The following is a 27,911-nucleotide window of genomic DNA, read 5'->3' as shown; positions in this document are numbered from 1 at the left end:
ACACGTACGAATAGAGGCAAATATGTACAGGTAAGTTTAAACAGCTGAGATATACCTATCTATCTATCTATCTATATATCTATCTATCCATCTATCTATCCATCCACCCATCCGTCCCTCCAAAGGGGGTGGAGCATAGCGAAGGGGTGAATGAACAATGAGTTTAAACAGCTAAAGATGAATGAGTATGGACGAGTTGAGCATAAACAGCTGAAAATAAACAAGTGAGTATTGGCAAGTTATGTCTAAACTGCTGAAAATGAACAATTAAGTATGAACAGGTGGGGCTGAACAAGCCAGAATAAATAGGTGCATATGGACAGGCGAAAAATGGACAATGAATATGGCAAGGGCTTGTACCCTTTTGGTTATCCACCTTCATGCTCAATTGCCTCATCCACCATGCTTGCTATACCTGACAAGCAGCAATTCAGGAGGGAAGACAGGTGGCCAAGGCATTTTTTCAGAAAGGACAGAAATATATGCAGGCTTCTCTCAGCTTAGGTTGGAATTCACAGTCCCCACCTGGATAACAGCCAGTATCTGTAAAGAAAGGTACAAATTAATGAGACCATTTCAGCATTAAAACTTGTAAAGGGTCCTATTATGTTCATTTGCAGGTTCATGAATTTGTTTATGTGGTCTTCTAGAATACAATTAAATCATTTAATGTTAAAAAAAAAATGTATTCTTCTTATAATTTACATTGTTGCAGCGCCTGTTTTCACACTATATTTGAATGTTCCATTTCAGTTTCAGTTTCTTAAAAACCCATCTTCTGAAAAGCACAGTCTTCGCTTATTGGTCAGCTGACTCAAGTCTGCTGCAATTGGTCTACCGCTTACAACATTACACACTAAGGGTACGTTTACATGATAACAATGTACTAAAAAATGAAACATTTTTCCTTTTTTTTTTCTTTTTTTTTCGATTAGAAACAGCAACATTGTCAAAACGATCCCTGTTCACAAGGTTCAGTGAAAATTATAAAAAAGACTCATGTATTATGCATGACAGGCCAGTAGTTGGCAATGTCAATAGACTGAACACACAATGCGCATGACGTTACCGTTTTCACAAATTCTTATTTTGATAGTTTACATGGAGAATAACGGTATCATTTTCAAGAACTTTCAGTTTAAAACCCGTTTTTAAAAGTTTGCTTTTTCAGGCCCCCAAAATGCTGTTTTGTAAATGAATGGCCCAAGCGCATACAAAGTTTTCTGTTTTTAGTTCATAACAATGTCATGTTAACAGCCCCTAAAAAAGCTAAAATGTAAAAAAGCATAATAGGACCCCTTTGAAGATAAGATCTTTGAATGCAAAGCCACTGCTTTAGAAAAATTCTATATGTTGGATCTCCTATATTACACACTTGTGTAATAATATAGTAATAATAGTATGATTTTTTTTTATGTATATTGACATCTTGGTGATTTCATCCACCACTTTTTATTCAATATCCCAAAATTCATATTAGAAACGTGGATGGAAACGCAGCTAGTGTGGATGTTGGAAAATAACGTGGCTGATGATGTCAAACGCCCAAGTCAGTGCTGTCAATCATGACCAAATTCTTCAGATTTATCATACAGGCTGGCATTAAAAAGCATTGATGTTGAAACATCTGCCTTGGCTTTTGCCCACGAACCCCGCGGGGTCATATTGTACAATCTGACAAGCAACAAACGTAAGGGACAGATAAAACTGTACAGTGTAGACCGGGCTTAAAAGTTTTTTTCAGTGCACATGAATCCTGCCATCACTACAGGCTCATAACATGCGCATGAAAACTTTTCAGACGTGTGCAGGGAACAGTCTGACAGGGTCAAAGCCATTTAAACGTCTTTAATCTTTGGCTTTGTTGTGGCGTTTTGTCAGTTGTCTTTTCTTTTCGCTTCTTCATCTCTCTTTTCTGGCTCTGTCCTCCCCATATTAGAGAGTGAATTCATAAATAGAAGCACGTTTCAAAGCCTCCTCTTGTCTTTCTGTCTTTCTCTCTAGTCCTCCAGGGACAAGGCACTGAGATGAGCTCAGCAGGGACCACGGAACAAGGAGCCGGGAATGAGACGAGAAGGAATTTATAACCGCTGTGAGTTACAGAGCTCTCTAGTGTGCTGGTGATCAGTCTGCATTGCAGGGTGTTAATTGACCAAGCCAACAGTTCATTTGATATCTCTTAACCAGTGAAGTATCACATCAGACGAGTGATCCAACCAAGAGTCCAAAAATTAATTCTTGTAAATAATGAGGTTTTGTGCGTAAATATGTTACATAACTCATGATACATAAATTAAATGTGTTAAAATGATAATCTAATACTCACAGATGAAAATAAACAAAACATAGCAAATCAATTCTCAATAGAATAGTTAACATCATAAAGGAGTTTCTGTTAATATATTTTTCAAAGCATTATTTCACCAAATTGGAACAAAATCATGAACTGTGACAGGTGCATTTTTAGAGAGACTCATCTCGAATATGACCTGGTCTGTTTGTCATTAATATACAAGAAAAAAAAACAGCTAACTAACCCTGTTGTCATAAGGGAGAAGTTATTTCTAACATTTTACACTACCATTCAAAAATGTAGGGTCGGTAAGATTTTTAAAACATGATTTTTAAAGTAGTCTCTTATGTTCACTAAGGCTCCATTTATTTGATCAAAACTAATATTTTGAAATATTGATGCAATATAAAATAATTTATCTCTATTTGAATATATATTTAAACAGAAACATTAGAAAATATAAACATTTCTTATTATCATCAAAGCTAAAAATGGTTGTGCTGCTTAATATTCCGTGACATTTAGAATTAATGAATTAGAAATAGAAATAGAATGTTCAAAAGAATAGAATCTATTTTAAACTTTTATATTTTGTACCATTATAAATGCCTTTAATGAATAAAAGTACTTATTTCTTTAAATAAAACCCTACTGACCTCAAATTTCTATATTTTTATGTTATTATATTTATATAATAATATAAATATATATATAATTACAAACTAAGTTTATTTTGTACCCTTTAACCAAGTATAGATAGAAACATTATTAGTTCATAAAGTTCATAATAAAATATGTTAGAAAGATAACCTCTCTTGATAGTACTATGGTTCGTAATGTTTAGTGCAAGAGGGTAAGATGGTTCTACACAATCTGAGTTATGGTAAATCAGAAATCTGACAGAAAAGATGCATGTTGACAGGTGAGGATGGAGAACCTGTGCTCTGGGTCTCATTGTGAAGTTTGCCACCACAGTTGTCAGTCAGAACTGATGTAACAAGCGTGAAACACATTCGTTTGCTTTCTCTCACTCTCTCTTTCCACCTGACAGCAAACAGACAACCACAAGCACACGTACTTTCTATCCACATCAAGAGTGAAACCAGTACTGTACATCATTCAGCAGAGAATGCTGTGCAGGTTCCAAAATCACAAAGCGCTAGTAATACTGGCAAGAAATCAGAAAATGCCATGATATTACTCGGTGCTTTAGGCAAACAATGATATTACCATGGCTTTTTGGAAATGGCATAATGGTAATACCATGTTTTTTGGATGTTACAAAAAAACTATGGTATCATGGTACAGTGGTGGTATTGGATGGTAATATTATTTATGGCAATCATTTAGTACTATGGCATACATGGTATTGGCATCTGATACTATCACTATATCATTGTGCCACCAGAGAATAGAAAAATATGCCACACTGCACATTTGTCAACCATCATCTCACAAATTTGCTTGTTAAAACTCAGATGGTTCCCAGCATCCTTATTTAAAGGGGAACTATGCAGTTTTTTTAGCTTAACTGAACAGCTTCGGAGTTATTGGAATGGTTATATGACTTTTTTCGGGTTGAATGGTGGTCGTCTCACCCCTAAACTATTATGATAAATTGCAATAATTATGTCTAACGACGACATCATAACGGACATTGTTACGAAATAATGCGACGTACATGTAACTTTATTGATGTCATCTGCCATTTTGTAATGTTTACATTACACTCAAAAAACACAAATGAAATTATACAGTAGGCCTAGGCTAGGCTATTTACTTGTAATTTAGCTGCAATCATGTAAAAACGTTATAAGCCATCAAACGCGGTAGGCTACTTTATTATTATAAAGTACAGAGGCGTGCAGAGGCGCTCTGCGTGAGTGGTATTTACGACAGTAACGTTAAATACAAGTTCTCTACAGCGACTCTAGGGGTCGCTGTTTGACAAAAATGGAATTCCTGCATAGTGTGCCTTTAACACTCATTATACTAAAGAGTTTTAGGTGATACTTAAGATAGAATTTAAAAATAAAGCATTTAGCTGAATAAATGTTCTTGATATAACAGAGTAAAAATAGTAAAAAAAAATTTTAAAAAAATCCTACATCCTTTGCAGTACCAGATTATTCGGGCTAATGGCTGTTCTGTTATTCACGGTTAGAGCTCATGGTCTGTTTATAGTTTGAGAGAAAAAAAATGCACAATTCCCTGAAGTTATTCAAACACCCTATTTACTGCCAAAGGTCCAAAACAAGAGACACTCCATTAAAACAAAACCATTCCCAACACACACAAAATGATGAAAAATTCACTTCTTACAGTTTATGCTGTAGGCCTATATCATTATAAGTAGCATAGGTTTAAAGGGGTCATATCAAACATTTTTGTATTACTTATAGTGTTTTGTTTTATTCACCAAAAACAGCCATAATTTAGTTTAGTTATGCACTCTCAGACCCTTAAAATTATATGGAATGTTTTTGCTTCTGGGCTTTTAAAAATCTGCAAAGCTATATAAATATCCTCATCATGTGTGAAATGAGAAACAATGCTCACATGTCATGCCTTTTGAAAATCAAATCAAATCAACTGCATCTTTGCAAAACAATTAGCACTGAAATGTTGAAAACACAACATCATTTGTTCAACCGATTCATTCAAACTAACTCATTTAGGAGCAAAACAAGTGACTAGCTGCGTCCGTACACACTCTGAAGTAGGTACTACATTTGGTATGAAACTGCCCGTTAAATAAGTTATTCTATATAGTATGAATGTGGGTAGTATGAATGAAATTGTTTGTCATGTTGAACATGTTGTCACTGTCAGTGTCTACTTAAGTTGAGTTGATTCAATGCCATTCAACAATCCTCTCCTTTGGCCCTAATGGGATAGTAATGTGTCCAGTGAATGCACACTTCAAAATCTCACAGGAAGTAGTAAGACGGTGGCTGCATCCGAAATCACATACTATGTATATAGTAGTGAAAAACAGTATGTGACAAAAGAAGTACATCCAAATTCACAGAGTACTCATAAAAGAGTAGGTAAAAAGTACCCGGATGACCTACTACTTCCAGAGATATTCTGAAGTTTGCATACGATGGACACTTTGCTATCCCACGAGGCCACGGGAGAGGATTTGTGAATGGTAGTGGAGCGACATGACTGACACTGGTAGGTCACATGACAGCTTGGCTAACATCCATATTACATTCATACTACACACATTCATACTATATTATTCAAAATAAGTACCTATACTCACGAGAGTATGCGATTTCGGACACAGCCAGGGACTGTCTTTATGAATGAGTCAGTGAATAATTCACTCATTCGATTCATTCAAAACATTGATTCATTCAGAAAAAAAAAATAGTGAGTAACAATCAATTGATTTGTTCAAAACACTGATATATTCACAAACGCCACTCCTGTGTGTTGCTCGGAGACGCACAACGATCCTTCCTTGGCATTGTTTTGAAAAAAAGTAACAGTCAATAGTTATTGAATATTAACTATTTTGTTTATTGAACTGTTGTGTAAAATCAATATCACATTCACAATCATCCAAATATCAGCAAGGCGATGATTAACACGAAAAACAGTTCTCTTGCTCATGTGATATTGCTTAATTATCTCTAAAAACTTGATTTTTCATGATGGTACCCCTTTAAGGCTTCTTCCTCGACTATTGACTATTGACTGTGCACGTTTGTACGTTTATTTGAGGGCGAGGTAAGAGATTTCACAGGAAAGTTGAAAAGAACACCACTCAGGAGGTGAGAGAAGTTATTTCCTGGAGCCAAAGCCACAAACTGCAGTCCTTCATGGCAAAGCTGATTTACAGATTAGCTGAAAAGTACTCTTCTTTTCCTCCTGAGGAAGTCCCACTTGAGAAGACATTAAGGATGTTTAAGAGGGATTAAGCCTCCTCTACCAACTGCTCTTTAAAACCTTTTCTTCAGGTTTTCGGTACAGATTACAGAGGACGGATGAGTAAATGGTAGAGGCCTGACGCTTTAAAAGACGTTGGTAAAATAACCTTGTCAGTGTAATTAGCTTCTCCCCATTTAAGAATGAAATTATACAGATACTCTTCTACTGGAATCTTTCATATTCTAATGTGGAACGAATTAACTATATCTTGAAATAATAGGACACATTCCTGTAGTTCTGCACAGCATACGCTCTCTTTTCTACAGCTTCTTAAACTTTGATCACGCCACAATTTGGTGAACGCAATTATGTGTTCCATATATAATTTATTAAAAGGGACGTCTAATGTGCTCATAAGGATTTTTAGGTTACCAAGTTCAATATCGGATTCCTTTTGATCCTCGTCTGCTTTGTATTTCTCTGGCAGTCAGCATTAAAAACTCCCGAACAGTGCTCGAACAGTGAGGCCGCTGTTGACTGTACCATACAGGAGACAATTTTTTGGACATGTGTCTCTGTAAGGTAATGACTTATTTTAAAGAAAATTTAGAAACAGCAAGACTACTCACCCATGACACTGCAATTTAAAGCTTTAATTTATGTCTCCTATATTTATTTCGGAAGAGATTATATTGCTGATTTTATATTTCAAGACAGTGTTTGCAAGGCAGACATATTCCTCAAATGTTCTATTTTTTCATCTTTAATTTGTTCAATTAATTCAGTATGTCCATATCCAAATTTTTTTTGGTACAGTTTTAACCTTGTGTGTGGCATCTATCTCTCTTTTTGGTAAACTGTAAAAAATCTTGATAGAAACATTCAAACGGTTTTATTATGCATATTGACTGGCCTTTTTTTATCACTGAACTGTGAACGGTCTCTTATCTCTTGCATCTAACCATCTAATATAATTATTTTGCTACCTTGCAAGTGCTGATATTTTCCTCATTCATCTCAGAGTGTAGCACTATACAGTTATTGTGGATAGTATTGTCCAGAAATTTGGTCTTGGTAGAATTTGAGGAGTTCTTTGTTACACTTTCAACCTTCTACTAACTATAAGTGACTTTGCAACAACATGTCAACTAACTCTCATTAGAGTATTAGCAGACTAAGAATTAGAAGTAGAACAAGTTTACTTATAGTCAGTTGGGCGGTTGGGATAGCGCTTGCCCAAATAAAAATATATATATATTTACTCTCAAATCTCATAACCATCGTGGTTTGAGACCTGAGGCAGTGTAGAATATTATCATTGAATTATGACTTAAAATTCAACCTGTTTCTCACACAAATCTGTTTATGATTTCAGAAGACTTGAAATATAATGCATTATTGATATGTACAACTTTTCATTAGCCATAGAAAAGAGCTGCTTCAAAATAAACAATAAAAAACACCATATGAGTTTAAAACAAGATGATGGTGAGCATATAATGACAGAATAAAATTTTTAGGTGAACTGTTCAGTAAATCTGATTGCATTCTCTAGGAAACAATTGAGATAGTATGATAAGATCTCCTCTGTGATTAGGGGAAGAGTGTGTTAAAGGAGGATCTGAGTGAAAGTCCAGGCCAGTAGAGACGGATTTGTACAGAGTCTAATCCTCCATGTGAATGAGCAAGCATGTGGTGCGGGCCAGCTGTGCTGGAGGAGCGCGCGAGAGAAGAACGAGAGCATGCTGTGAGGATGATGATGAAGGATCTCTTGCGGCTTGTGGCAATGAAACTTGAGTAGCGGATCAGTTGCTCGCGCTGATGTCATCAGTTCCATTCTGGACACGGCACCACGTCCCCAGCCAAATGCATTAAAGAATAACGTGTATCTGCAATCCTTCAAATAGGACTTATTCGCAAGTCTCCATCTCTCCATGGCATTCTCTTTCTCTCTTGTATACACACTCGTGCCCCCTGTGTCTCTCGCTCTTTCCGCTCACCGTCCAATGTGGCGTAGACATCCATCTCTAGTTCATAATGAGATAATTAACGCTGTTTGATTAATCGCAATATGGCGAGAGGGATCTGCAAGGTCTTCCCAAAGACTTAATTCAAAGCAGGGCCTAGCAGGAGAGCTAAACTGTGTCACCTTCCTCTGGGCTGGGGAGAAAAGCTGCGGGGTAATTAATGGACTTTTGGACATAGGGGGTTGGCGTCAGACTTATGATCAAATTTCACTGTGTGCAGAAGTATTTGGAAGGTCAAAGGATGGTTTAATTAGTTATTATGAGAACCACGGAGACCATTCTAATGCACGCGGTGAGGAAAATGGGTTGAACCAATATTGATGCATCAATGAAGTAACTGCATGTATGACGCTTAATGTTGATCTGAAAATTAAAACTGTTTATAGTTACCATGAGTGCAAGATAAGTTGTCCATATCCACAGAGATACAGAGAAATTGAAATGTGCATATCAATTTTATTTTGTCAACTTTTAAGCAAACACTATCATATAGACTGTCTCATGGCTATTAAACATATGTCTTAGAGTCAAAGATAGCAATTTATGCTTTTACAGGGTCTTGAAAATATTTGATATATTGTATTTGCCCCCTGCCACTCCGTGAAACTATCTTTTTGTCTGAAGTGCTCAAGTTCCAAATCTGTCATGCTACATTCATCCATCACCATCTTTTCACTAACAGACCTCGAAATTGTACATATAAATACCATCAGAGTCAATATGTAGACTAATGGTCAACATGAAGAAAACAGGTTCAACCAGACAGCTTTGTTTAGGTGTTTCTGCAATATTGCAACCCCTTCCATGTCAACCCTTCATTAAATCTTAACACAGATGTGCAAAGACATGCAGAGACATGCCAAAGTTTTCTAGAACACAATGGCTCTCATGAGATTCCATTTTCACACAATTTTATACACAGGAATTGTATTTTAAACTAGAACAAAAACTGATGTGTGGAATACTACTAAACATAAAGGACTATACAGATCATTTTAAAGATCTTTGTATTAATGAAATTACAGAAATAAATTTGTTACATTTTATTTTAAGGTGTCCTTGTTACAGTGTAATTATAAATTTAAGGACTGAGTAATATAAACTCACAACATGTACTTATTGTAGGGTAAGGGTAAGGATTAGGGTTAAGGGTTAGGTTTAGTTGCATGTAATTATGTATAATTTACTGTTATTACTGTTATTAGTACGTACATGTAACACAGACACTAAAATAAAGTGTTACCAAATGTTTGTATTAATTTATAAAATTGACTAATTCTGTTTTTGAACGTTAACATTTAATATTTCTGATATATTCACTTCACCCCAGTTGATGTTAATGTTTAGCCTTCACATACAGCCACATATTTTGTTTACGGCCTCTCTGATCCTTTCAAAGATCCTAAAATTTGTATTGTTATTTCTGAAATTATGTTGTTTTTATATTAATATTAAATTCTAAAATTCTGTTTTTGAATGTTAGCCTTTAATATTTCTGAGAAAATCTCTTCATCACAGGGTTTCACTGCAATTATACCCAATATGAAAATGTTTAGCCTTCACAAACAGCCAAATATTGTCTGTTGATTTCCTCTCTGCTTTCCATTGCTGAATGATCAAGAGGTTTTGGTCTTGCTTACATTTTCTCAAACTAATGATGCATGGCAAAACTCTTACAACAGCTCCTGAAGTTTGAATAAAACATGAGAAATACACATCCATGTGAAATACCATCAATAAGGGATGCCATGAATACACTGTGCTGTTTATTGCTATTGTCCCAGGACTGTGAAGTTGGAATGCCACAATGCCAAGAGTCATATAATGGTTCTTTAACTCTTCAATTTAATCTCCTTTGTGTTCCATGGTAGAAAGTGGACTGCCTGAGAGTAAAAAATAAAATTAAAAAATGATCACAATGTGACTACAACTCACAACTGCAATTTTATTTCTCTATGTGACTATCACACAGGTGCAACTTTAAATCTCACAATATGACTTTCTCATTTTACCCTTTATATTAGCCTGTTTTAATTTTTACTCTATAGCAGAAACTGGGTTCCACAATAAAATCACATGGGGCTGGAACAACACAAGGATGAGTACATTATGACGTTTCATTTTTGAGTGAACAGTTGTGTCACTACTTTTGCTCCTCACACTGTCTTACTGAAGATTTCTAAACTCAAACTTACTCTCATGTACAAATACACACACACACACACACACACACACACACACACACACACACACACACACACACACACACACACACACACACACACACACACACACACACACACACACACACACACACACACGCACACACACACGGGCTAGCATTGTTTGGAGCACTCACACTCCTTGCTTCAGCTCTATGATCCCTGCACTTCAGTAATGACGGGATGACTTCACACTGAGCCTAAATACATCAGTAGAACAGAGGAGTACGTGAACCGCGCATTAGCCTCTGTTCTGTCTGCCATCTGAGTTCCTCTGCTGTGTGTGTCCATTATTGTTGTATATTCCCTTTGAGAGGCATGGTGGGAGAGCACAGAATTCTGGGATAGCAGGCCAGCGACATAGTCTCTCACAAAAGATGAGCTTTATTTATCTCCCTCATCTAATTATCATCTTGCTCTGTTTCACAGTGTGTGTACTGAGAGTCGGGTCCAAAACAGAGCTTGAGTAGCAAACCATCTGTTTTAAATTTTAGAGTTTTTTTGTTTTTTGTTTTTTTGTTTTTCATTTAATAGTTTTTAAAGTCCTTGGGTAATCTAGATATTCACAGGATTTCTACCTTTTCTCAGCCATCCTTTTCAGGCCCAGGAGTCAGTGAAGCAGGCAGATTTTTTTTTTCTAAACATGTTGGAGAATTCAATGGCTATTCAGAGAAGCATCTTGTGTATATAAATGCACTGATTGTGATATTATTAGACTGTTCTTTTGAGACTTCAGATCACAAAACAACCAGTAAGTGTGAGGAAAAACACACACAAAAAAAAACAATTTTAAGGAGAGTGAGTTTTTGAAAATGTATAAAGAAAAATTGAATGTAGAAATACAATAGGCAGAATACAATAGGTTCAATACACAAAGAAGTGAATTCAGCTCTGAAAACAATTGTGCCACATTTGTACACAGTATTTCAGTGGAAAGAACTCCTGCCTTATATACCAACCACGCACAATTCAGTTTACTGTAAGTGCCAGGTTAAACTGGATTGCAGATACAGCAGTTAATGAATAACGGGCCATTGACACATTAGTGCGTTTTTGCCTTTACATTGTTTTTTCTATGTAAACAGATGAAAGTATTAGACCATTGCACTTATGTGTCACAGCATCTCGTGCATTACACAAGCCGTGTCCAAATACAGAGGCTATATCCTTCGAAGGCTGGATTCTAAAGGTCCTAAAGGTTTTTCGTATTCATCATTCGGTTGCTCTGAATTGTCAAAAAAACCTCTCACAATGCTTGCTACGGACGCAAAAAAACTCAGAAAATCTGACCCGATCCAAAAAAATTTATGACGGACGATTGACACAACGTGAGGTTGTATTTATTTTTTAACGTGCGAAAATTCAATTTTTAAAAAATAATTATTGGGTTTCAAACTCAAAATGTTGACACATGTTGACAAATGTTGACATTATTAAGATGAAATTGTATAGATAGTTTATACTGTTTATTAAAAATGAAGTGAAGCCCAAGTAAGGCAACCCATTCTTTGGGTTGGTCCTCTGCATTTTACCCATCCAAGTTAGTGCACACACATTAGGAGCAGTGAGTAGTGAACACACACACTGCAAACCGTAGACAAACACTCCGGAAGCAGTGTGTAGCCATTCACTATGGTGCCTGGAGAGAAATTGGGGGTTAGGTGCTTTGCTCAAGGGCAGCTCAGTCATATTCTGCTGGTATTGAGAATCGAACCCGCAACTTTCGTGTTACCAGTCTGACTCTCTAACCATTAGACCACAACTGCCCCATGTACATACATGGATCAAGGTGAACATATCTAGGTTGTGAGCCCTGATTTCTCAGATTAATATAGCTTTCAAAAAAAGTCCAGTACAAACATTACTGCAGCTGTCATAGTTCCAAGGTGACAAGAGCAATCCTATGTAGGCTTAGTCCAAACTTTTTTTGTTTGTTTTTTAACTGCGCTCAATTTAAAATATCTTTTGTTAAAAAATACTAGCTAGACCTTGAGTTTTTCAGTTCCAATGCCTTGCATCTAAAAATTTTAAAAGCAAGAAAAAAAAAATGAAAGAATTACCCTTATGACAAGTTTTTGTGCTGATATATCATTGGAAATTCTGTAATTTACTCACCCTCGTCATTCTAAACCAGTATAACTTTGAACAGTATAACAGGTGTGTTGAGGCCAGTTTGCGGCAAAACTCAGGACAGCAGGACAGTGGCCCTCCAGGACCGAGTTTGGACACCATTGAGTTAAGGTCATGCTGTAACCCTATAGAAGCTTCTGAACCAACATTCCAGCTTCCCAGTTACACACGGCAGAAACACTCCAGTAATTACTCCACATGAACGCTAACTGTCCCAGAAACACAGATCCCCCCTTGGCACTTCTCAGTGAAAACATGGAAGGATTTATGAGAGGATGGTGCAACTACATCCTTTCCTGCAGATGAAAACTTGATTTGCCAACTCTTCTATGGCGGACAGCCGCCGTCGACTAACAAATCCAATTTCCACAGAAACATGATGCCAAGTGGAGCCCTCTGGGACACCGGTCACTGCGGACAACAACCTCCGTCTACTCCTCTTCTCATCTCTGGCATGCCCATCCGCCCGCATGAACAATTAGGCCCCAATTCTTTCCTTATTACTCACAGTGCCCAGACAAAGCACACGGTGCGATCGTAATTAAAATCTATTTGGGAGCATATGTGGCTGAGTCCCAGAAGACACCCGGGTGACAACAGGAAAAAATTAAGTAGTAAAAAAAAGAAAAGCGATAGCAGCAACAACGTCAAACGTGAAAAAACAGTCACGCTCACACGCAAGGATCATTCCGGATGACAAAAAGAAATAAAGGAAAGTGTCATCAGATGTGTGTGTGTGAGAGAGAGAGAGAGAGAGGAGAGAGAGAGAGAGAGAGAGAGAGAGAGAGAGAGAGAGAGAGAGAGAGAGAGAGAGAGAGAGAGAGAGAGAGAGAGAGAGAGAGAGAGAGAGAGAGAGAGAGAGATTTCCTGTCTTTAGGGGATAGAGATAAATTAAATGCTTATTTGCTTTCTTGTCTGCATTTATTTACCTGGAATGAGTCCAAAGAAAGACAAAATGGATCCAAACAACCCAAACAGAATGAATAACATCAATGCTATCTTATTAGAACTTTGGCGCCGCTTCCAAGAAAGAAAAGACATTCTCACAGGGTATTAACAGAAAAGCTTGTTATGCTCCAATTTTACAAAGCACTAAGGCTAGTGAGGAGATTACGCCAACGAATCGGGTCTGTTGATTTAGCCCGATTTCGAAACAGGGTCATGCGAGATCGTCTCTGATGAGCCTCCTTCATCCACCCTCACGTGAGTAGCAAAGGTCTCCACCAACAGATTGAGATCAAATCAAGGGTCTGTTCGCAACTGCCCTGAAAACACAAATCCGAAACCAAAGTGATGAGAGGTCTGTGTTTACAGGAGAGCGACAGATTGCCAAAGATGCAGAGAAGATTAGGATGTTCATTTTTGATCGCTTGCTTAACATCTCTGCTTTTACAATATTGTTTGTGTGTGTGCATTTTATTTTATTTTTTTGGGGCTTACAGTGTTATCTGAAGGGTTTGTGTGTGTGTGTTTCCATAGTTCTTCATCTGATAGCAAGCAATAATCCGTTGTATCTTAGAGCTTCATCTTGGTACGGGAGGGGCTTGAAACAAAACAACAGAAAAAGACATGAAATCAGATAAACCTCTTAACAAGATTTGAATATGCAATTACTGTTTGGGTTTATGATTACTGAAATAGATAGTGTAAGATGTCATGATGGTGTTCTGCTGATTCGGGAAACAAAGACAAGCCAATTTAGGCTAGAAATGTAAAATTTACATTTTACTTTAGGTTTGAAACCATATTAATACACTTAAGCACTTAAATGGATAGTTCACTCAAAAATGATAATTCTGTCATCATTTCATTCACCCTCATCTTATTTTTCTTCCATGGAATACAAAAGGATAGATTTTGAAGATGTCCCTTGCAATTACATTGAACAAACAATGAAACACCATAAAAGTATGATGAAAATGGGGACTTTTGCGCTACATTTCAAGTTTTCTATAATCAACACTCATTGGCAAGTTTATGAGAGAAATACTGTCTGAATCATTCTTTTGAGTTGGATCTTTTTAATGTATCAACTGATTCACAAAACCAACATGAATTATTTGTTCACAAATCAGACTGATTCATTTCTGAAGATCAATTAACTGATTCGATTTGGGCACAGCAGTCAACAGCCATTTATTATAATGCCTATTATAAGCAAATATTACCAAGACAAGTCTATTTCTGACACAAACCTACTGAATGGTCTCAGAACATTTTAAATATAGCTCACAAATCATATGGGACTTTTATATCATTTTTATGGAATGGTTTAAGCTTTAAAGGCTTAGTTTGGAAAATAAAGAACAGTAGAATATTCAAATGTCTTTTTTTCCACCAAAAACATAAAGTCATATGGGTTAGGAATGACATGAGGGAGAGTAAATGACTGGATTTTTCGTTTTTGGGTGAACTAATCCCTTAAGTGCTCTTGCAGTGGCTCAATTCCAAAAAAGGATTTAGGATTATTGTACTATGAAACCAGGAGCAGGTAAACAAAAAGTGTCTCACTTCTTAAAGGTGTCAGTTCCCTTCCTGGGTTTAATTTTATGAATTAATTCCAACTTTGTTTCATAATAACATAATTACCACCCAAGTCATTTATTTGGTTAAAACAACAAAACAAAACCATTGCGAGGCTGTCAACGTGATAACACGGCGAGCTAAACACTAAACAATGAACCAGCACTAAGAATAGAAGTTAATTACTTATGAGTCATTGTACTTGTTAATAATGAATCAAAGGGTGTTGGGGGAGTATGGTTAACATGCACTGACTTGTAAACATTATTACTCACGGCTGCCGGTGCTGGACCAGTGTTTTCACCCATCGTCTTGAGAAGTTGAGAAGCACAGTACATTAGCCAGGAGCCAACTAACAAGTCTGTAACAGGTGCATCAAAGACAAAAGGATCTATTGATCTGTCTGTGTGGTGAACACACTAACCATGCCACACTGACTGAAGAGTGTTTGTGTTGGATAATGCCCAGGTCCACACTAAATCTGGCAGCAGATCCCTGCCTTGGAGTGCCTGTCATTCTTAAAGTTCTGCCCCGCATATGGCATTTTCTGAAATGCTTTGCCTAATACCATAATGTATCATGCAAGCAATAAGTGTGAGGTATATTATTCACAATCCTGCTAAATCAATGCAGAAAAGAACGAAAAAGACTGCCAATACTATTTTAAAATCACCTTATACAAGGCCCTAAAGAAAGCTGCGCTTAGTCAATTTATGGCTTGCATCATACATTTAGCATTAAAAGGTTTATAATAGACTGCAAGGTCCATCTCAGCCAAGATTACTCAAGCAATGTGCCAGTTTCCATCGACAAACTTCAGACTATTGTTGTCCTCTCGGATGCCAAATAAAGCAATGTTTTCAAATGTCTTCCAAATATTGGTACTGTGCAAATGTAAAATATAGTACCAACATATTTATCAAAGTTGAGACATTACCAAAAGTGGGTCCCTTGAGACTGGGGTATGCTTAGTTTTTCTGCCTGTTGTTACATATTGTGCATGATCGAGAATCTGAGCTTTTTCTGACTATACTTCATTGACCAAAAACTCACTTTGCAGTTTTTCACCTGACCTGCACATGACAGCACAACTGTAAAAAAATTAAATTAATTAAATTAAATTAAAAATGGGCGCAAACAATTTTTAGTTATGATTTTGGATGCATGGCATATTATAAACCTTGAAATCTTTAGAACCTACATTAAATGTGAAAATATCTCCAGATAGAAATAACACTAGACTGTGCTGGCTAAGAAATTCAATTCAATCCAAAAAAAAATCAATTTATAAGAAAATTACCCCAGAAATTAAAATACGCAATTCCCAATTCTGGGGCCCATTTAACATGACAAAATCTTTCAACAAAAAGAAATCAGTTCATTCAAAAAATGTAATTCATTTAAATTCAGTTAATTCCTTTTCAACTCATTTGGGGTGCAAACCACCAGTTTCACAAGTTCACATTAATAGTTCTTGACCGAGTTCTCAATCCAGCAAACTAGCTTGTACATTAGAGTTCATATGTACTTAGACCTTTAAGGATCCTTAAGTCCATTCAGAACAGCACTGAGCAACCAGTCCACTGTGCAGTTCAGAAAGAGTTTTTAACAGCACTTCAAACTAAATTTACACAGTCTCATGGAAAAAGTCTCAACTGGCAAACCCAACAAAAGAAGAAAAAAAAAATAATACTTGTTTGGTTTTGTCCAGTCAGTCAGTCAGTCAGTCAGACAAATGGTCTGTCCTCCATTGTCGTTTGGACCATTGGTAAATAAATAAATCCCAAGGCTATCAATGAACTGTTCCTTTTATCGAACAGGTTTTTGGAGATATGCAGGGATTAACTTCCCACATCTTTCCACTGCACAAGTTATTGCCCTCAAACTGCCATCTTCCAACTCTCTTGTGCTCCACACATCATGTGACTCAGAACATCATGTGATTCAGTGCATCGTGTGACTCAGAACATCATGTCCAACACAAGTGCGTTAACTTTGTCGGCTCCAAAATATTAAAACTTTATAAAAATAAAAATAACAACCAAAAACTAATTAAAGCTAAACGCAATTTAAAAGAGATATATAAAAAATGTACAACAACAATACAAAACAAATACAAAAACAATGTTATAATGTAATGTTATACACCATTTCAATGGTCTACTTTATTCTACAAACTATGTCTCTTTGCAACATGTCAACTAACTCTCATTAGAGTATTAGTAGACTGTCTGCTTAATATCAACTAACAATTTACTTTGATGAATAGACATTTTACTGACTATAAGTAACTTTGCAAGTACATGTCAGCTTATTCTAATAACCCAAACCTTAAAACCTAACCTACTGTAGCAGTTTACCACAGTATACTAATACTCTAATGGGAGTTAGTTGATATGTTGTCGGAAAGCTATTTAGAATGTCTGAAGTGGACCTTTGAAATAAAGTGCAACCTTATCTTCACCATCTGACCTTGCATGCATGTCCATTGTTTTTGTTTCCACCTTTGTCTTCTGTTTGTTTTTACTCAACTGGCATTTCTTCTTCTTCTTTGGGGTTTTATGGCGGTTGGCATCCAAAGTGTTGCACTACCGCCACCTACTGAATTAAATAGTTTTCCCAGTGCAATATATTTACAGTGACCACGCTAAAGTTCACTTCCCGTTCTATATGTCATACTCAATGGTCTGAGATGGTATAAATTCTTTCCTCAGCGTATTATCTAGTTCTTCTCCTGATATGTCCATAATGTCCAAGAATCTTCACGCCGCATCCAACACCATCTTGATCCTCTCTGATTTGCCTTTAGTTTCCACAGCACAATTGACCACCATAGCAATAAATGCTAGAACTCGCTTCATGTCCATGCAAATAACGTTACTCTGATCATCTCCCTTCTTTTCCGCCTCCTTTTCTGTTTGCACTACTGCTCGTTCCTTTCTTTCCAGTCTCTTGGTAGCTTCTGTGTATGTAAGCCCTTCTTCTGCTCTGATTTTACTCACTTTTACCCGTTTAATTTTTTCAGGACATTGCGTTGACCCCGCATGGTGATTTCCCGAACAGTGAATGCATTTTACTTGTTCCTCTTCACACTCCCCTTTTTCACAATTATTTTTCCCACATCTCCCACATATCCTGACTCCTCTACACACTGCAGCCACATGTCCATACTCCTGACAGCAAAAGCACCTTAATGGAGCTCTTTCATAAGACCTCACCCTGTAGCATATATAGTCTAAGTATATCTTCTCTGGCAAATCTCGCTCAAAAGTCAAACACACAGAAGTACTTTGTTCCCTTTCTCCTTGACGGAATCTTGTCAGTCTTCTGGCCTCACAAACTCCTTCAATGGACCGAAACTCCTTGTCTTCCACTGACGGCGGTACGCCACTTACTACTCTACAAAACTACTTCTTTTTGTATTCTGTCCCGAGTGGAAAGCATTTCACAGCGCTGTAATCTTTATACACCTTAATCCTTAGAGCTTGTTCTCTCTGACGCCTTGACACGCAGTCAATAATAGCCATCCCATGCCTTGTTATTTTAATGGACCAAACATCTCCGAGTTTCTTTCCAGAGAATCTTCCAACCTCGTGCGAATCCTTGAAGACCCCGTCGCTTCTTGTTACTGCTATCATACCTACTTGATATCTCTCAACAGTTCTTCTTGTATGGCTTCCGTCACTTGAAACACTGTTCTTTTTCCTTTTCCTGTTCTCAACTCCTCTTGTGTCTTCTTCAATTCCCTCGCTCTCGTCTGATTCAATTTTTCGTGCTTCCCGCTGAAATGCCGGTCTGTTCCTCTCCTTCTGGAACCCAGCCACCCCTCAACTGGCATTTTCCATCTTCTTCGACTACTTTGATGCAATTTCCAAACTGTGAGTGTTGCCACCTAGTGGATTCACCAAAACGTGCAGTCAATACCAGACACATTCGATCCTGTGTCCTGAAAATGTAAGAAAGCCTGTTTGGTTACAGTATAAAATGTGATTAGTATTATTGTTAAAAGCCAAACTTTGTTTCGAACGTAACCATATTTAACACCTTAATCTGCTGCTTTGTGAATGTAGCCGATCTGTCCTGTGACGGACAGTTTTGGCTCAATTACGCTCTGACGTGTGAAACTTGGTATCAAATCAATCCAAATTCAATCAGAACTTTTTCCCGGTTTCAGTGTTTTTAAATTTGGACAGCAATTGAAATCTTTGTTGCGCTAAAAGTCACAACAGAGTTAGCACTGTCAGCTAAATGCAGTATCATGCAGAAGTGCCAGTCCACACAGAACAAAAATAGACAATCATGAGGGTCCTATCTACAACTAGGGCTTTATTTCATGCATTTCTCTCTCTCTCTCTCTCTCTCTCTCTCTCTCTCTCTCTCTCTCTCTCTCCTATTGTTCTCAACAGTCTGTAACTGTGCTGTTTGTACTTGTTCAGCGGATTAAAGAAAGGGCTCCTCTGGAGAGATGATCTTGTTTGAAATAGCTCTTCTCTAAAACAGCAACGTTGTCAGTTAATGTGGGTTTGATGTGACGGGGCGTCATGGGAGAGTGTTGACAGCGTTTCACTTCCTGCTTTTTTAGAGCAGACTTCCATCAAGTCGCTCACTCTGTGGCGCATTAATGCTCTTCTTCTTTTTTCTTTTTCCTAGTCTTTTTTCCATGTTGTTACATATTGTGCATGATCGAGAATCTGAGTTTTTCTGACTATATTTCATTGACCAAAAACTCACTTTGCAGTTTTTCACCTGACCTGCACATGACAGCACAACTGTAAAAAAAAAAAAAAAATTAATAGATCTGCTACGCTGCTGCCGCTGTTGGTTGTTGCTGCTGTTGCAGAGCAGGTAGAGGACTTGCTACTGCCAATGCATACATGACATACTGATGTGAGCAAGAAAGACATGCTTTTGCTGTACAAAATAGCTTACATGAAATACCAGTAGCAAATCTAGACAGGTGGAGCTGGGGAAGGTGGAGGGTTTCTGAAAGCATGTTGCACTGCCAAGGCAAATGGTAACTAAGTATTTGAAGCTTGAGCACACAAGCTCATTGGCTGCTGATACAGCAGGAACCAATCAGCTGTTCCCTATAGAGAATGATGTAATTGCAAGCAGGTTGAGTTAAGGACCTATTAGCATGTGCAATCTAGAGTTTTTCTATGCCTTTTCTATACCTTGTAAGCAGAAAAAAAATGCTAAATGGTTACCGTTAGGTGCATCATCTAAATAATTTTCATTAGCCTTAACCATTTCATGACATCACAAAAAGCAGGTCTGTGAATTCCCCAACTGTCCTGAACCATTTTTAAAACATGCAGACCATATTTGCTTTTCTGCCAGACTCTCAAACACATGCACTGTTTTTACGACTATACACACATATTATTCTTTGTTTATGCAACAAAACAAAAAAAATCAGATATAAGCATACATTGTTGTATAACAGCTGCAACTCTTTTTAAGGGATAAAGAAACAGTTGTTTCCTTGAATTTAATCATTTGGAAAATTAGCAATTATAGCAACAGCGCCCAGGACAACCCCTTATGTTTATAGTAAACAAATACAACATCCATCTGCATGTGGTGCTTATGTAATAAACCCCCTCATATGGCTGCACATCAAGTCTCTACACGTACAACAATTATCCTAATTCTGAGTCCAGAAATCAATGTCTCTTTTCTTTATCAACCTGCAATTACTTCACAAGGAGAAGGAGTTTACAAAGATCACACTCTTTTCCAGAGTATCATGGAGAGCTCTGGTACAAACCACCAGATGCCTGTAAGTGTGTGTGTATTTGTGTTGCCGCTAAGGCTTGTTCAAACTTATTAAAAAATGTCTCATTGATTAAGCTGAGCCGGAGTGCTGTTTCGCAGGTAAACTCCTTACTCACTGCAGTGAGTGAGTGTGTGTGTAAGTGTGTGTGTGTGTGTGTGTGTGTGTGTGTGTGTGTGTGTGTGTGTGTGTGTGTGTGTGTGTGTGTGTGTGTGTGTGTGTGTGTGTGTCACAGTTACACAATGGATAACAACTAATTTGTTAGTCATACCGCATGCTCCCATGTGCACATGAATATCTGATCAGTCATTATCAGACCCTAAGATTGTGTTATAACTTTCTGTGTGCAAATTACCTCAGACCATTTGATCAGATCATTTGATCAGCTTTTGTTGGGATTTCAGTAGGGACAGGACACTCTCAGGAAAAGATCGCAAGGGAATGGGATCAAGAAACATTGAGAGCCTCAGATTCAAGTCACACACAACATCTTGAGAGCCAGGTCCATGGAAATGATACAAGAACATATTTAAATTAAATAAAAAAACCCGTTGAGGGAAGAGGAAATGACTATGAGAGAACGAGAAAAAGATGAAGTATCCGGAAAGTATCGAGAAAATCTGAAACAGAGAGAGAGGCTGGTGAAGAGATTGACAGGTTGTTCAGACAGCGTCTGGCTCTCACTACAGGGCATTTGACAGAAGTGTAAATCTCTCTGTTGAATGGTTCAGCCTGAACATATACACGGCATTCTGACATACTTCTCAATAACAGACGGACACATGCACCGAGCGCCCTCCCAGTGCCAGAGCGACACATTCAGGTTTACCACTCAGCTATGTCTGTAGCACACATGAACACACACATCCCGGTGCAAATCTGTGGAAAAGTGTGTAAATATATGTGTGACAAAACCATTCGTACACATTCAACACTGCTTTGCCAGTGAGACAAGGAGAACTAATGTCCGCCAAGTGGTTAGCACACATGCTGCAGACCTACAATGTTCATGTTGGAGATGTGGGTTTAAATCTGGCCCATAGCATGTCTCAATCCCATTCTGGGCTGGTAACCAGGACGCAATTGGCCTTAAGACCCCAGGTTGCTGTAGGAGAATTTTGTAACACGTGTACTGTGAAAATGCTAAATGTCTACAGTACTGCTTCATTCTATTCAACTCAGAAAGTCTGAATCTCCACTTTCAGTTGATGTCAAACTTCCATTTGAAAGCTTCCAATTTGAAAGCTCAGCTACAGTATGTAGTTAATAATAAACATTCATTTTTTAAGCAAATGAAATGCGTCGATGACTCATAGTTACTATATCACCTTATACTAAAACCTTTTTAGCAAACGTTTACATGATAAATGATTGTTCCTAATGATATTCACACCCCTGGCACTATTTTTTTTACTAAATTAAATAACTAAATAGTAACTTAATTTACCTAAATAAAAAAAAATGTAATAATTTGTTACATTTATATAGCCCTTTTCTCTGCACTAAAAAAAGCTTTACACATAAGGGTGCATCTCCTTAACCACCACCAATGTCCAGGATCCACCTGGATGATGCGACGGCAGCCATATTGTGCCAGACAACACACCAGCTTATTGGCGGAGAGGAGACAGAGTAATGAAGCCAATCAGTATACTTATGGGGATGATTAGGAAGCAATGGGCAAATGTGGATTTTTAATGATTATGAAGTCAGGACCCCGGTTTAACGTCTCAATTTAAGGATGTTGCTTTTTTTGACAGTATAGTGTCCCAATTCCTATATGGGCATTAAGACCCACACAGATCACAGAGTAGAAAGAATACTGCTTTTCACTAGTTTAACAGAAATCTGTTTATAAACCTCATCAGGTTTCCTTGCAGATCAAGAAAAAGAATTTCGATGTTAGCTAAAGTCAGCGGAAACACCTCTCACCTCCACAACTGCCTAGCAAAATAAATTGGAGAGATATATAGATCAATACCTTGTTGTGATTCTGAGCTGTTCTCTGGGCCCAGTAGCATTCGATGAATTCAGAGGAGTGGTGCTGGTTAACTACAGACTGCTTCCTCTCTCTGCTCACACCTGGCTATTTCTGCTCCTGCATCGTTCTAGAAAAATCCTTGTCGGAGATGTCCGAAGGGCTCGAGTCTCCACTGGTGGCACCTGGAAGAAACAGCCAAAGTATAGTTCAGCTAACCCAACCAGACCTCTCTCCCATTGGTCACGTCCCCTCTGGCTGCCCCTTCTACTGTTTGGAGCTCTGGGATCTGACAACACAACCCTGCCAAAGTCCATTACATTTACTTCACCAGTTTTGCTATAGAGCTTGAGAGAAAGTGTGTGAGATAGATAGTCAGGAAAGGAAAGAGTGACTTGAAATAAAGTACTACCTGAAAGAAAAGGAAGGAGAAGATTGATGTTTGTATTCATGAGTTTTCACCTTGTAACCTCAGCTGAATACACTGATGGTGAAAGAGACATTCAGCACTGGGTTATTGCAGATGGTATGATTAACTAATTCTACAAAAATCCTTTTAGGTATGCTCCCATTGCATCAGAAGGTATCTTAACATGCTCAGTATAATCAAGCTTTTGCGTAGTCAAGCTACAATGTCGACACAACAAAAAGCATAGTAGAAAATTGAATAATTAAATACATGTGACAAGTGAGCAAGTGTACAGTGTCGAGACCGGTTGTAGTCAGAAATATGTGTATTCATGCTGGACGAGGCTGAGCTACAATCACAATATTTAGGTCTGTTAATTCGACTTTACAAAAATTAGACTGCTACAATACAAATTCAACCAGACTAAATCATTTACATGCCATTTTATATTTACATTTATGCATTTTGGCAAATGCTTTTATCCAACGTGATTTACATTCAAGGAATAAATTATGCATTCTCTGGGAATCAAACCCATGACCTTGCTGATGTGATGCTCAATTGTTTGAGCTACAAATTAAACTAAAATAAATAAATAAAATAATTACTTTAGTTCAACTCGAATTGAACTTTTGAAGTTCATGTAAATGCACTTTCTAAAATAAATTACAATGGTTTACAGCGGTTGAGTTTGTAACCAATCACAGACAATTCTGTTTAGATTAGTCTCTATGCAAATTGTCAATGTAGCATCCAAAAATAAACCTTACTAAACAAATGCACTGTAATTATTTTGTATTTCCTATGTTGCATCATTGCTTGTAATGTAGACAGAACTAGAAAGCCAGCATTACAAAATTGCACCCCTATTCTTAGCAGTAAAAGCCCTTTAAGGCATATTTCCCTGTAACCCAAAACAATTATGGTAGGATTGTGTTTTTATGGAGGAAAAACAATATCATCTGTGAGCTGATCCAAGCCTTGTCCCATGGAACAGTGTGAAATGGTGGGTAGACACAATGGATCGGAAAGTACCAAGGTGACCCTTCAGAACTCATATAACAGAAGTTTCTAAACAGAACCTGAACTAACCTGGGGTCCGAGAGCTCCAGAGGCTTCTGGAATACCTGCACATCTTTCACTCTGTCCTTGGCAACATGGCTTAACATGGCCAAAATGCAGCCGCTAGAGTTCTTACTAGATCAAGAAAATATGATCATATAACACCGATTTTATCATCACTTCATTGGTTACCTATAAAGTTCCGTATTAAATACAAGATATTGCTTTTGACTTGTAAAGCTCTAAATGGTTAAGCTCCAGTCTATTTAACGGATCTTCTATCGCCTTACAATCCATCGCGCTCTTTAAGATCACTAGATTCGAGGCTTCTGGTCATTCCTAGGATATCCAGATCCACCAAAGGAGGCAGAGCATTTTCACATTTAGCTCCGAAGCTCTGGAATAGCCTTCCTGATATTGTTCGTAGCTCAGACTCTCTCTCCCAGTTTAAAACTAGACTGAAGACGCATCTATTTAGCCAGGCATTCATATAAATTTTTATCTTACAGTTACTGTAAATTCGGCCTCTAGTTCATAAACGCCAGTGGAGAACTGGCCCCCGACTGAGCCTGGGTTCTCCCAAGGTTTTTTTTTTCTCCATTGGGTCATTTGATGGGGTGTTAGGACACCATTAGGTCACTGGATCGAGTTTTTCGGTTCCTTGCCACTGTTGCCTTTGGCTTGCTCAGTTGGGGATATTCAAATTAATTAACCAATCATACCATTGATTAGCTCTACCAAACTTGGATGTCTTTTTTTCCAGTAATAAACAAACATTGTTAAGTTGTTTTGATTGATACTGTGAAGCAGCTTTGATACAATCTGTATTGTGAAAGGCGCTATATAAATATATTTGACTTGACTTGACTTGACTTATCTCAAATGGTACTTTATGGAATATCTACATACATACAGTATGCAAAGTTAGTACATGTCACATTTGAATAAACATAAATAGTTATGCAAGAAAAAGAGCGTACATCACCCAAAGCAGGTAGGCACTGAGCATTTATGCAGGTTATGGAGAGCAATGCAGGAGAAGGACATCAGGTGGGAGGGTGTAAGTAGATTTATGTGCGTTTGCATGTATAATTCACACACACACACTAAAATATATTTAAATCTTGGTGACAAAAATGTTTCTGCATCTTTTGTTGGTTCTGGAACACCATTCTGTCAATATTCTAGCCATGAACCAATTAATTAACACCAAAATGAGAGGGAAATTATAAGAATTTGTGGTAACATTACAATACGTTTAATTGGTTAACATTAGTTAACATTAGATAGGTTGGTAATATATATAAATATACAATTAAAAATCTGCTATTCAGTGTACTTGAGTGTTCTTAAAATGAGCTACATTTTTGTCTCAACTACATTTTATTAGGTTTTATAGACTTAAATGTGCTAAATGAAAGTTTATCTGCCCAATTTTTGTTACAATTTGTTGTTGCATTTACTGAAACTGGGTAGTGGATATCTAGTTCCCAAGATGTCTTGAATAGGACTGGATCATAGGAGTAAATGTTGAAGTGTCATTTTATGTATTTTTAAGATATATGATTAATTAATGCATCATAAAATGTTACTGAATGTTGTTCAACCCCCTCGCCTTATCCTAAAATCTGACTGATGAATAGAAAATCTGTGCCTCTTTGGACCCAAGACACCAGAAATGCATCCTATCTGGTAAAATCATACTTACCTTATGTGCTTTTTTTCAAATTGCACACATCCATCGACTCTAATAAGAGGCTCAGAAGCATCTAAAGATTGTTGCATCTTTAAAAAAAAAAAAACTGGAATAATTCCAGTAGCTCTAACCTCTAAAGAGCTGTTATACAAAACAGCAGTCCAATCAGGTTAATATAGGGAAACATGCCAGAAACTGTGAATCAGGTTAATAGAGAACATTTCAGGAGATATGAAAGGGCGTTTGTGTATCAGTAATTTCAGATCGAGTCCCATTCTACCAACACCGCTGTGACTGATCCAAATAAATAATGACATACCTTCTTTCTTTCGCACATTCTTCGCGGGACAGATGCTTGGTTAGGCGTGCCTTCATCCGATGTATCACCTAATCCACAGCAGATTTGTCTGAAATTGATAGAAAGGGGAAAGGAAAAGGAAACAATTTGTGTGCGTTTCCCCCAAATGACACAAACAGCTTTTCTATTTCATCAGTTTGATTATTATCACATTACAGAAAAGCCCCCCAGTCCCTCGAAGGGAAACCTACAGGACAAAAAGGGAGGAAGTCAACAGGGAAAAGCAATATTTTTTTATCTACACTGTCAGCTCGCCTGGCCATTTCAAACATATGGAATGAACAACATATTGCTGTCTCAGTGATATCTCCTAACATAGGATCTGCATGGGTGAATTATTGACTTAACTTCAGAACAAACAATATCTCCCTCAGTATTCATGCAATTCACAGTCATTTTTCACCTTCATGCAATTCACAGCTGTTTTTCAATTTCAAACGGTTAGTGTGTGCATATACTGGAACAACGATCATGCCATGCACAGGAACATAACATATACTCTGAGTATTACCAATCTGTTCAAATTATATACAAGCATGTTTAATGGAATCCATGTCAGCACAGCAAGAACGTATCTTTTCATTCAGGGTCTACTTTTACATACAGAAGCCACTGTTCGCTGTAAATCATTCATACTTCCCAGGAGAGCCGGAGTGGAGTCTAATACACAAACATCTATCAGCAGAACATGAGCACTTATCACTAATGGGGCCACGAAACTGTGTATTTGGACCCTGTAGATTTGCCTACATCACTTTATTTTGCGACCTAAATTAAGATCTAATGTCAGTTTGAAGTAGTGCTTATACTGGCCTTTTGTTCTTTATTGTGTTCGTTTTTATAGCACAGGGTTGTTACTTCCCATCATGATCCTATTCTATAATTCAGAAGGTACAATCCCTGAAAGAATAGATGAAATACAAGTCTAATGTAATTTATTAATATTACACAGGGCACTGCTAAAGTCCCTTTTAGGGACAGACCTGACAGGCAGCCATTAATCGCGTCTCGAGTCATCGAGTTGCTCTGAGCCACAGATTAGCATACATGCTAACGTGGGCCAAGGAGGCGTTAATTAGTAAAACAAAGAAATTAATTAGTATGTTTTGGGTGAAAGTCCCCTACGGAAAGCAGATAGAGGAGAAGGGCTTTGCGGACAGGCACACACACATCTTTCCAGAGCGCTTTCGGACTCCACAGGTTTGCCGACATGCCGTTCTGGAAGATGTCCGAGGGTCAGCTGTCAAAATCCCCACCCTCGTCATTATCACCAAGATGGAACACACATGCACCTGTCGGCTCAGCGGGGGCCGACACATCCGACAACCCCCCAAAGTCCTCGGAGAGCCAGTCGCAGGTAACATCATGTTGCACAGCAGGGAGGTGGTGCAACTAAGCCGTCAGAGCTGCGTGGAGCCCATCTGTAGGACACTTCCTGCTCGGAATGTGAGTAAAGTGAGATCCTGGAACACCTTGCAAAGGAATCTCTTGCTGTGGCATCTCAAGAAGCTGCATGGACTCTCACTCTGGATCAATTCCCTGAAACAAAGACTCT

General features: G+C 37.7%; 1 long non-coding RNA gene across 2 annotated transcripts; it reads right to left on the bottom strand.

Annotated features, from left to right (window-relative positions):
* Positions 1–367: 367 nt before the first annotated feature.
* LOC143711786 (uncharacterized) lies at positions 368–27,911 on the bottom strand. Of its 2 annotated transcripts, none has more exons than XR_013194904.1 (4): positions 27,649–27,911; positions 26,318–26,405; positions 22,835–23,016; positions 368–543 (listed from the first exon to the last, which is right to left on the bottom strand). It is a non-coding gene; the product is annotated as an uncharacterized LOC143711786 (long non-coding RNA). The 2 variants fall into 2 exon arrangements; XR_013194903.1 differs by lacking the exon at positions 368–543 and adding an exon at positions 9,758–10,085.

Source organism: Siphateles boraxobius, unplaced genomic scaffold, assembly GCF_051911475.1.
Source record: "Siphateles boraxobius isolate OS27281-9 unplaced genomic scaffold, OSU_SipBor_1 5, whole genome shotgun sequence".
Taxonomy (NCBI): Eukaryota; Metazoa; Chordata; class Actinopteri; order Cypriniformes; family Leuciscidae; genus Siphateles; species Siphateles boraxobius.
This window is presented reverse-complemented; position numbering and strand designations above follow the sequence as displayed.